The sequence below is a fragment of the Ctenocephalides felis genome, unplaced genomic scaffold (assembly GCF_003426905.1).
Source record: "Ctenocephalides felis isolate EL2017-DRISC unplaced genomic scaffold, ASM342690v1 CF-g0.4_SCAFFOLD_03572, whole genome shotgun sequence".
Taxonomy (NCBI): domain Eukaryota; kingdom Metazoa; phylum Arthropoda; class Insecta; order Siphonaptera; family Pulicidae; genus Ctenocephalides; species Ctenocephalides felis.
The window spans coordinates 11,448,089-11,461,424 of record NW_020539726.1 but is presented as its reverse complement, the minus strand read 5'-3'; the positions used below and the strand labels follow the sequence as shown (position 1 = coordinate 11,461,424).

Here is a 13,336-nt window from a genome sequence, read left to right as displayed (position 1 = left end):
TGCAAATAAGAAGCATATACGAAGTTTTTTTCTTTTAAATCATATGATTTAATGAGCTTTATTTCCACCAGAATTAAAGTAATTCACATTCCATCTAGAATTCACTTCTTTATAGACATCTTGATGGATTCTAGCAGATTCACTACTTTAGTACAAACTATTTTCAGAAAACTCACGATTTTATAAAAACTTTTTTCTCCAATTTTTTTTAAAATCGAAATTATTTTCATTATATCTCAAAAAGAATAAAAGATACGTATAGAAGCATATAGATAAAAATCAAAGGGATCTTTCTGGCTTATTATTGTTTTTTATTATTTTTCTTTCACACAAAAATTGACAGAGTTATGAATGTTTAAAGACTGCGCGGCCGCGCAAATTGGAAAAAAAAGTTTTTATAAAATCGTGAGTTTTCTGCAAATAGTTTGTACTAAAGTAGTGAATCTGCTAGAATCCATCAAGATCTCTATAATGAAGTGAATTCTAGATGGAATGTGAATTACTTTAATTCTGGTGGAAATGGCGCTCATTAAACCATATGATTTAAAAGAAAAAAACTTCGTATATGCTTCTTATTTGCATTATAGCTCACTCATTTTACACGTAAAAAACTTGTAAAAGCACTCATTTTAAAGCTTATGTTGAGCACTATAAAACCCAATTTCACCGAATTGCATAAAATGTAAAACCTCGACACTAGATGACTTTAAATACAACAATTAAATCTTGAACGAAATAAAAAACGACTTTGCTCTTTCAAATCTGGCTTAATATTTTTCCTAGAACACTTTATGTAATACCGATATATTAGGATTTTTATTGACATTATTTTGTTCATTACATGATTTTCGTTAAAATGTATATTTTAGGAGATATTTGCAAAAAAACGAAGAAAAACGTCAAAAATATATGAATCTTTAGTGAGCAGTAACTTGAAAAGTATTAGTTTTTTTGAAAAACTATATAAGACATTTTATTCTTATAATTAGTTCTTCTATCGATTTCCGACGTTATTTTGAAAAAATGTAATTACGCAATTGAGAAGGGGTGTCATCCCCCCGGGGGGTGATGGCGCAACCCGAATTGTTTTCACTTTTGAATTTGAGGACAAGATGAACCTAATTCCAAAATTTCATTCAATTCGGAGCACAGTAAAAAAATTCAGACCTAAAACGCTCCGTTTACTGCACTATGAGATTTGTATTCTGATCGCTGTTAAAAATAAAAAATATTAAAAAATAATTAATGTTTGATTTAATTGCTTTGATCATTCTCGCGATTCGTAATATTATCAGGTTGTAAATTACTTTAGTAAGTCACAAATTAGGCCACTACGGTGTTCTAGTCAGTATTTAGATTTAATATTTCTATCTATCAACTTATTTAATATTTCAACTACTAATAATAATTTTGCATTAAATATTCCCGTAGTAAATGAAGATCATTCAATGAGTCAATGAATTCTAAATAACATTTTTTCACACCCATAAAATAAAAATCTTGTCAGATTTAATTAAGACAACTCTTATATATCTTTAATTTTAATTAAATAATCTTAAAATTTATGTTATATACGACCAGCAGTCAAAGAAACGTTATTAATTAAAAACATTTTCACGTTTTACGACAAACGTAATAAATTATAAGTTTTAATTGTGATTGGAGTGACATGGAGTTTGCGAACACGCGTCTCGAATGTATCACTTCCTTCGAAATGATCATCATTAAAAATGTACATACGTATTCCTATGTGTGTGTTGAGTTCATTAAAAATTTTAATAAAAAGTATTGCATTCATTATGAGAAATAGTTTTAATTATACAAGTTCATTGTTTAAAAATATCTGATGGAAGTAAATCAGGCCTTTTTTGCTAGACTTTTTAAATTTTCATACCTGTTCATGTGATTTTTGACCGCCATTTTGTAAATTTTTTCTGGATCTTCACAGCCGCTGGACCTACCTTTGATTAGTTCTACATTGTTTTTACAAGTGAAATGTTTTTTGAATCATTCAAATCGGATTCTCGGTTCTCTCACATACTTAATTACCTGTTCTGTAATAGCATGATCATACGTGCTTTTAATAAAAATATGAATTATTGTTCAATGTTGTTCAAAGTCCATGATCTTTACATGAACACGGAAGACGCCATTCCTAGAATTGTCACGTACAATGTATAATATATAGAGTCAGAATAATTTGTATTAACCAGTGATGTCTTAGTCGAAAGTCTAGCTTAGTGATGTCTTAGTCAAGACTCTAGCTAGTGATGTCTTAGTCAAGACTCTAGCTAGTGATGTCTTAGCCAAAAGTCTGGCCATAATGTCTTAGAGTAGTCTTAGATAATCTAAGTGGAGATTATGTCTGTGAAGTAAAGCAATAAATACAGTGTAAAACATTATAAGTGGATTTTTATTGGAACCAGAAGTTTGTCTCTTCCAGCGAATACCTTATTGAAAGGACCCATTAATCTGAAGAGAACTCGCATCAAACCAGTCGATCAAATATTATTCCTACTGCTCGACCCAAAGCATCAGGAAAGGTTGGACGGACATTATTACCATATCGCATAAGAAGCTACTACAGTAACCAATATCCAGGACTGTGGATCTTACAACAAAAGGACCTCCAACCCATACCCGAACCATACTACCAACACCATTATATCATTTCATACCATTTTCTGTACTCTTTGCTCCGTATCTTCGAAACGGCTAAACCAACTTTTGCCAAAAACTAAACAGCACGTTCCTTTCAATAGGAATCCAATGCTTTTTGAATAATTCAAATCGTTTGAGCAGTGCTCCCGAAAATGTCGACAAAACATTGTATTCACTCATACATAAGTACACACACATCCATTATTTTTAAATATGCAAAGCTATATGTAAAGTGAAAATTGTTATTAAAAAATAAAGTAAATCTTTGCTAAAGACTAATTAAAACTATCAATTAAACTTTGGTATCAAGAAATATGATTTTAAACAGTGGCACCTAGTACCGGACATTTTAAAATAACTTGCATTGATCACATATGTAGCCATGTCCACACTCTGGAATGTCTGCATATGTGCATTTGACGAATATTCTTAGATATTGCAAAAGAAGTCACTATTCATCCCCCCTTTTGGCTGGGCCACATCGATGCTCTCAGTTGGTGCATTTACCATAAGCTTTTCATTCTTCGACTTGGAAATACGAAAAATGGGGGTATATAGTGACCATTAGCACTCATTCAGAACAAGATTAAATAATTAGAATAATTTTTTTATTTTCACAAGAAATATCAATACGTTTACTGTCCGGCACTAAGGAACGACTTAGTGTCCGGTGCTAAGGGACAGACACTTTCGTTCATTTGGTGGCACCTACTAAAATTGGTTGCAAGATCTAATAATATTTTACCATTTTACGGATAACAATCAAGTACAACCTTTATATTTGCATACCACTCAAATGTAAATGTATAAACATACTAGAATTACTTCCATTGATATTTAGATGACGCCGTGATTTTGCGCCTAAAACAGGAAAGGGTTGCTCTCGCCGTGGCCGTGTGCGTCACAGGCGAGGCTTGGCGCGTGATCCTGTGCCTGTGTGCCCCCAGTGCCCCTTTCGCTTGTATTTTGAAATGAAAAGATTTGCTTAAATAATACGTGTTAAATAGAGTGTCCGGTTCTTTGTGCCGTCCGGCGTTACGGGACTTTTCCCTAACTGTTTCAAAATTTTGTCTCGATGCGGAGTAAAAAGGGCACCCTGTTATTATAATTGTCCAAAAATTGAAATTGAAAATATTTGCAAATCTTCACGTTTTTGATGGTTTTTGATCATTTTGGCATACCTTAGAAAAAAAAGATATATGTGTATGTACGTATGGATACAATTTTTCGTCCACGTTTTTGAGCGCACGGATCAACCGATTTGAATGATTCAAAAACCATTTGATCTCTATTGATAGGGAGTTTGCAGGGTCAGCAGTTTCGGAGATAAAGAGCAAAGAGTGCAGAAAATAGAAATCGAGTTTTTCAGAGTGTTAAGCATCCGATTTAAATGGTTCAAATAACTTTCTGCTTGTGTTGACGAAACGAATTATTTAGGACAGAAGTGTTGTTTTTTTTAATAAGTCAAAAAATATTTTTTCAATTCATAAGCTCTTATATTTTGGTTTAATTAGAATAATGAAAGTTACAGTATTTATAATAATCTATTTGAAAACGTTCAATATTCCGATACGGTACGGGCAATAAGTTCCAGCAATTTGATAAGGTAAATAAATGCATACATAAGTTGTTACAAATTATTTATACTATGAGTATCACAGTGAGCTAAAATGAATTAATTAACCCATCGCCCTTTAAATAGTAATTAAGGTCCCTAAATCAACACAGTTGATGAGTGCGATTAAATGAATCTTAATTAAAACCAATCGGTTCCGTGACGTCCACGAAGAGCTCGTGACGCAAATCATAAAAATTTCTGCAAAGCTGCATCTGTCAAACAATAAAATTACTCTATTAAAATCATTGTCTTCGCTCTAAATTAATATGCAATGTCACAATGATTCATTACACATTACCAGCAGAAGAAACTATTAATATAAACTGAAAATGTGGAATTTATATAGAAAAACACAATTTACGTAAACCGATTAAGTTATCAGTGAAAAAACATTGCGACAACAATAGTTTATTACAGACCAGTTGCACCAGTATAGTGACATTTTTAATCTAAATTAGAAGCTTGTTAATTTATTCGAATATTTATGTAATGTGCTGAAGGTTAGCACATCAGCTAATAATAATAAGCCTTCGTGTAGTGAAAATTTTAAATGCCATGAAATGCATTCTTGCAATAAAGTGATTAATAGTATTTATCGGAAGAGTTGCCTTAAGTCACAATTAACGATCTTAGTGGAAACATTAAATTTAATTTTCTTAACTTGAAAATCTATTCGATACAATCTGCCAGAATACGAGGACATTCAGTAATTGTTTTAATATTTTTAAAGTAACCCGATAGTTTACCCATCCTAGTTGTGACATATTATGACAACATTTAATAGTAATTTTTTGACTTATTTTTTTATATGCAGCTATGCCCAGTAAAGCGATTTTCTCTACTAATCATATTTGAGACTTCAAGTCGAAATGCTTTAAATGGTTTCAATTTTATATAATTATAATATTTTCAAATATTGTTTCATATATTAAAAAGATATTTGAAGGTATAGAGAACATATAGTGTGCCGATATTTATCAATATTTATCAGTCTGAGTTTAATTATTCAGAAATCTGATTTGTTAGTATTTTACATGGCAATTAAGTTTGTGAAAAGACGGAGCATCCGATTTGAATGATTTAAAAAACCTTGTATTGACGTAATAAAGAATTGATTAAGTTTTTGCAAAAAACGTTTTGAGAATCCAGTAAAAAGTTTTAAAAAATGCTACTTGGCGGCAAAATTAAGATTTTTTTTAATTTGAATCAATTAAAATGAATGGGTATCAAAAACTTCCAAAATAACTCAGAAAAATTAGTTTTCAAGAAACTTCTGGTCAACAAGGTAATTTTTTGCAATATTCAAATTTTTCAAATGTTTTCAAAATTTTCAAGAATTTTCAAAAAAATCGGATATTCACAAAAAAAAATCATTTTTTTCTGAGCTTTTAGTAATTTTAAATTACGGTCCGGAAAGTACCAGCAATTTGCCTTAAGGCATGTTGCCATACACCACAAATTGGAATTGGTTTTGAAAATCTAATAAGTACAGTTTGCCTTCAATGAAATGTTTGCATGATAATTATAGCCTGTAATTAGTAACATACTTTTTTATGAATGATATTCCATAATAATTATAAATTGAATTATTAAGTAGTTTTTGAATAAAGAACAAATTGAATAAGCAAAAAAAAATTATGGACAAGTCATTTTGCAAGGGTTTTTTGAATATGACCAAAACACAGCAAAATATAAGGAAATCATTTTCATTGCTAAAATTATTAATGTAAAGCCATTAAATAATTCAACTTTTATTTTCTCAGTAGCATCGTGTTTTTTTTTAATGAAAGCAAACAAAATATAAAACGCAAAACGGTTTAAAAAATCCGTGTTGATTCCATCAATTAAAACATAACTCTTAATTAACGACCCGACGCGGATTCACATCCCTGTTCGTTGGTTTAATGGATTCATTCAGACACGATACGATGGCCAGGCGCTGAAAACCCTCAGCTAACAAGGATTAACTAGTGGTGCATGGCATCGTGCCTTGAGGCAAATTGCTGGAACTTCCTCTACCGAATAAAAATTTTGAAAATCTGAATTATTTTCGATATCAAAATTTTTTTTTGGAAATTAAAAATGATAATTTTTTTTTCAATCGTTTCGTCAATACAAGCAAAAATTTTTTTGAATCATTCAAATCAGATGCAGATTTCTCTTCAAAACTGTCATTTATTTGCTCCGTATCTCCAAAACGACTAGACCTGCTTTTGAATGTGTTTTGGATAATTTGAATTGGATGCTCCTTTCTCTCAAAACTCGATTTCTATTTTCTGCACTTTTTGCTCCTGCACTCTAAAACGGCTGAACCGACTTTTGCCTAAAACTACTTGGCACATCTCCCTATCAATAGGAATCGAATGATTTTTGAATGATTCAAATCGGTTGATCCGTGCGCCCGAAAATGTGGACGAAAAATTGTATCCATACATACATACACATCAATTTTTTTTAGGTATGCCAAAATCCAAAATGTTCAGAAACCTTTAAAACGTGAAGATGCAAAAATTTTCAATTTTAATTTATGGACGATTGCAATAACTTACGCAACGGGAAGTTAATAAGGGTTATCAAATAACATTTCAAAATAAATCTCACTTCACTTGATAGTTTTTTTTTTTGTCATTGATACATGTTTGTATTGACCTGCCAAGAAGACGAAATAAAATACGTAGTACAATTATTTGTTTATACGTTTTGGCACTTGATTTGGCAAAAATAATATATAGCGATTAATGAAAACAGTAAGAACAAAAAAAATAATTTGAAAATTTGCTTTATTTGACTTAAATACATACATTGATTTTTACAGAAAGATACAAAATGCATACACCTATTCTGGGAATATCATTATACTATCATAATATAGTATTGTTTGCACATATATATTTGTTTCAATTAACTTATATAAGTATGAAAAGAGCTAATTCAGTAAGGACAATTCATTACAGAAATGAAACAGAAATAATCTATTTAACCAGGAAAAAAATTAAAAATATTCAAATGATAAAAGCATTCAAATCAATCCTTAATATTGAATCATAAATTGCGCTGCAATTTTAATTGAAATATAATTAAATTATGCTTGCGATTTAAATGTGTTTATAGAAAGGTCCAAATAGTAATTTTGCTCATGACCTCAAGCTTTTCGTATAAAATACGTATTCGAATTAACACAGTTTGTATATTTTATCCTATGTATCAAAATTTTTATGACACAGATGATAATGAACATTATTAACTCTCCAGTATTAAATATTTTTTGTTATAGTAATATAAAATTTTATATATCGATATTCGCCATCGAAACGCATATAGTGGACAGAAAAATAAATGTGAAAACAACTAATCTGTTAAATATTTCATTTATATGAAACCCATATATATGGTTTCAAAATTTAAATTATAATATTTATATAATATAAGCTAAATTTATAGAATATGCAGCAATAAAAAATGATCAAAAATTTAAATTGAATATTACTAATAAGTTGTTAAATTATGACATACAGTAAGTCTTGATGAACATTAATAATTAGTTTATGGCAAAATTAAATAATCTTGGTATTTAGAATTTTTCCTACATGAAGGTTTGCATAATGTTATTATCAAATGTTGATTATAAATAAATACTCGCATCTGAAATATCTAGAAACGAGTATTTAGAAAAATAAATAAAATATAGTGTAAACTTTTTTTAGAATTTTGTACCAGCGGCATCCTAATGGATTTCTATATGGTTGAAATTTTGTATAGTTAAACATTTAATTGAACAAATTTGCTCAGGTTTGTATAGATTTCATTTTGTCATTTATAATTCGTTCCTATCATTTTGTTATATTGTAATAAATAATCCAATAATCATAATACTTTAAACCGTTCTATCATCTAAATATCTAAGATTATCACGAGCAAACACAAAACTACTTCAGAAACAATATTTTTCATCATCTAATATTAAAAGTGTTTAATATATTACTATAAATCTCAATTGAAAACGGTACAATTAATATTCAACAACTCTTAAATCATGGTGTCAGAAATAAAAATCCTTTAAATCCGCTCCATTGCATTCTCTAAGATTTCTTGGGGTTGGCAACCCCATGCGTGCAATATTTACTTAAGGGTGTGATTCTTGGATTCTCGAAAAAAAGGGCAAGTCGCCGGTTGATTAATTAACGCTCGCGTATAGATGACGCTTTTCTGTGGTCACTTTTAATTAAAGATTTTTATTGAAAATGAAATTGACAGTTTATAAAATTTGTGAAAATTTGTCATTTTTATTTACATTTTTTAAGGATCATTTCTATAATTAATGTAATTGTCAAATCTAACTACGTTTATAATTGATTGGAGTCATATAAGATTGTACAATAGAACTTATTATTGTTTACAAAACCAGATACGTTGATGAATACTATACCTACGGGTAAATATTCGAACTTAGTTAAAAAATTTATGTACATATTTATATTTATTGAAATATGTTTTTGAAATAAAAAAAAATAATTTCCCTTTATTCTCGACTCAAGAATAAAAAATGTTATTGAAATATAATTATATATAGCTCTATACAGCCCATATATTGATATTAGCAATAAATTTATAAATGCTTGTGAATAATTGCATATAAATTATACATCTCTAAGTGATGGCGAATAATTATATCTCTACTACAAGATTATATATGGAAGTGTATATGATACTATATTACACAATTTTTTACAACAAGTTATCTATTTATATAATAATCAGCTATTTATTTTACCAGAACTTGTTACATTGTTGATATTCGACAGTGTAAATTATTCTAATGTTGTGCAAAAAACACGTTGGATATTTCTATCAAATAAACACGTGCATTTTTTGCGGTAATGATGATAAATTAACAAGTTAAATGTAAATATCAATTATCAATAATTTTTTAAACCACTTTGCGATGAATATAATGAATATACACAATACATATTATATATAAACTGTAAATTTTCCTTATTTTAATGTTTTACCTTTTTTTCCTAGTATTTTAGATTTTGCTCTTTTATACATAAAAATTTGGAGTAAAAAATGTGCTGGTTAAGCTTAGAAATGTTATTCCTTCATATAGCGTCGGAGCACAAAAGTCCAATTTGACTTTGAGCAATGACATTGTAAAAACTATACCTATTATATCATATCAAATAATACATATCAAACAAACAACTATTAGTCCAGTCATTTGGTGCAAAAAAAGGCTGTTACCGGTACAGTACTCCGGGAATTCTGAAAATTGGTAATCTTATAGATTTCGAGTGCTCTTTACGAAAATCAACTTTGCCACCTCAAATTTGAACGGCAAGTTGCCGCCATATTGAAAAAATGGCGTCAAAAAACAGCTTTTTTAAAATATCTCCTTTCTGGCTGATTCTGCGATAAAAGTATCTATGTACGAATTAAACTAGATAAAATTTCCTACAATTCCTTAGAAAACCGTTTTTTTTGTAAAATTGATAGTTCGAGAGTACGTCCGCCTCAAAGTCTTTGCTGCTCTCGCCGTAGTATCAAATCTCTCCATATATGACAGTACTTCGAACTTGACCACATTCTCTCTAATAATTAATATTTTCAATGTTAAATTAAGCGAATGAGATCTAGAAATAAAATAATTCAAATATTTTTCTGTTTTTTTGTTGATTTTCTAACGCTTCAAGCTACTTGAAGCTATAAGGTGCTACTCAAGCTATAAGTATACTTATAGCTACTTTGCCATTGAAGTGTTAAAAAATTAGCAAAAAAACCGATAAATATTTGAATTATTTTATTTCTAGATCTCATTCGCTTAATTTACCATTGAAAATATTAATTATTAGAGAGAATGTGGTCAAGTTCGAAGTGCTGTCATATATGGAGAGATTTGATACTACGGCGAGAGCAGCAAAGACTTTGAGGCGGCCGTACTCTCAAACTATCAATTTTACAAAAAAACGGTTTTCTAAGGAATTGTAGGAAATTTTATCTAGTTTAATTCGTACATAAATACTTTTATCGCAGAATCAGCCAGAAAGGAGATATTTTAAAAAAGCTGTTTTTTGACGCCATTTTTTCAATATGGCGGCAACTTGCCGTTCAAATTTGAGGTGGCAAAGTTGATTTTCGTAAAGAGCACCTCGAAATCTATAAGATTACCAATTTTCAGAATTCCCGGAGTACTGTACCGGCAAAACGACCAAATGACTGGACTATATCTGACTATATCCAATAAAATAGCTCATCATTGTAGCAAAGTTTTTTCGAAAAACCCCATAGGCGGGGTAAAATAAAAGGAAAAAATATTGGACCTTTGCAAAATATAAATTTTGCGTACATTTCTTACAGAGATAACACTGTATACAACCGTGATCTGGTATTTTGTCAAAATATTCATCAACAGCGATCGAATAATTAATAATATAATTTTATAACTTAATATACTTATTTATTTATCATTTTTCATTGTTTAAAGCTTTGGCAGGACAAAAGTTCAGTTGGTCTTTTCTAACCCACTCAGGTGTGAGATTTTATAGAGGTTTTATAAAAAACTGTAGAATCTAACTTAAAATTAATAATACATCTTACAAAGCAATTAAATACATATACTTAAAAATTATATTAAAGTCCCCTAAAATAAACAAGAGAGCTCACAACAAAAAATGTAACAACGAAAAAAAATAGTTTTGTTATGGATTTTCAAACATAGCTGTTCACTCGGTAAAACGTCGTAAGAATCAAGGCGAAGGCTTGATACACATATTCTGCCCTCATCTTTTAAATATTGCTGTTAAAAAAATCCCAACATTATTTATTTTTGAGATGTTGCTGGTGATTGACTTTTTATCCGTGGAGCTTTAAGCCCCGCTTCACTCTGTCGTGTTCAGTATGGCTATGTGGAAAGGTACTGGAAAATCATCCACATTTACACTAAATAATTAGATGAAATGATAGATTCGAGTAGTACTGTTCTTTTAAATCTATTTGCATCAGATGCATTAAATGGTACAACGTAAGATAAACAGTTTAATTTTAATTCCAGAGTGGTGTAAATTGTTAATCGTGAATCATGTGACCGACATGTCGACATGAATAAATCGATTAGCATAAAGTTGGAGAGCGATAAGTATATTTATTATGTGGCATGTATAAGTCAATCCATCATTTAAACTTGCTTAGGCCGATGGAACGCGGTATCGCAAACCGAACGTCGTTTTGTACGAGCAGACGTGCAAATGTGATATTAATCACAATAATTTATAGATAAACAATGACCAGGTTGCCGGCTACTTTTTTTTCTTTTGCTAAAAATGAATTATCAACGTAAAATTTTGATTTTTTTTTGTTAATTTTGATGTTTCTATATGCTTATATAATTACTTACTCATCATAAGAATTATTACTAATAATTGGTCAGATTTTAATCAAATTAAAGCCAGCGCTATATGTTTAACCATTCTGAGTTTAAGAAATAAATTTTAAATTGTAAAATATTAAATTTAGTTTAGGGTGGGAATTGAAATATCAAAAACAAGTGAAGATAAGAAATTTGTAACATCCATATTTGAAAGTAGAGTGAAAAGTGTAGTATAACCTACCACTATCTTGACTCTTACGACGTTGCTATCGAAAAATAATCGGCAATGTTTGAAAATCTATAGCAAAAATATTTTCTTTTGTTATTAGATTTTTTGATTGTGAACACTGTTGTTTAGTTCACCAGACCTTAATATGATCTTTTTAGTTTTGTGGTATGTATTATTATTTTTAACTTTCAGCAATTTTATTATATAACCTCTATAAAAGCTTCCATATGTGAGAAGTATTAAATACTAAGTGAAACTTTACCCTGGCAAAGATGTAAACAAAAGGAAATAGTAAATAAAAAAGTAAATTAAGTTAACAAAAGCAATTTTTAAAAGAGTTAAATCAAATTAATTCTAATTCCGCTGATATTTCTGACAAAATACCAAATCAAGGTGTAATCTTGGCAAAAATGTGCCCATCAGATTTATATTCTGCAATAATTGATTAATGTGACTATTATTTCGTCAGAATAAATTTAAAAAGTAAGACATTGGATATGTTTACCTGATAGCTATCCCTTCTTACCCAACTGATAATAACATTTCTTCAGAATTATCTATTCCAATCCCCAAAATATAACATAGTAGAATTTATTTATGAAAAAAGGTTGAATCTAACTCAAAAATATTAATACACCTTATAAGACAGTTAAATAATGTATATAAAAATTATATTTAGGTATCTTAAACTAAACAACTGTGCTAAAAGCTAAGGAACTAAGAAATATTTTAAAAAATTGACAATATGGCCGTTTATCTGGTGATAACGACGGCGCACCATTTAAGGCACTGGCTTACACATCTTTGGTCCTCTACTTTAAAATGATATGAGCAAAATGCTAAACTTTACTTGTTTTTGGGATGATGGGGGTGGACCTTTTTACCCGGAGAGCTTTTAGTCCGGTCTACCCTGTATTTACTTGATCATATATTGTAGGATCCACCAACGACACGTAAATTTGTTCAGATCCCACCGATGACAACAAATATTTGTATGCTCCTACCGCTGCCACCAACAAAATATTTCGAGGTCCGCTGCCACCAAATAAAATGTGGTGCGCCGATCATTATTGGGAAACAAAAACTTTTGTTGTGATTATTATTTATTTCATATTATTATCAATATAAAATCGCTATTGTACCACAACTGACTATTAACTCTGTCAACGGCCTCGACTATACTAACTATTTATTCATGACTACTCAACCAAGTGACTACCACCAACTGACTACATGACTCAACTAACTGGCTATTTCGCTATTACAAAGCTTTATAATTATCTTATTGTTAAATAGGGCAGCTTCATGAATTTTAATATAACATACATTTTTATGACTTAACGTCTTATGTTTACTTTTTCGAGTGCAATGGTTTTCCTATTGTTAGGAGAGTGATTGGTTTGGTATTTTACGTAATTTGTATGTGGTTTCTATAAACGTAGGGCTTCCAATACCGTAATAA

At 29.8% G+C, this 13,336-nt stretch overlaps 1 long non-coding RNA gene across 1 annotated transcript in view; it reads right to left on the bottom strand.

Moving 5' to 3' along the window:
• LOC113387618 overlaps positions 1-13,336 on the bottom strand; it is a 236,120-nt gene that overhangs the window by 40,131 nt on the left and 182,653 nt on the right. The window lies entirely within an intron of this gene.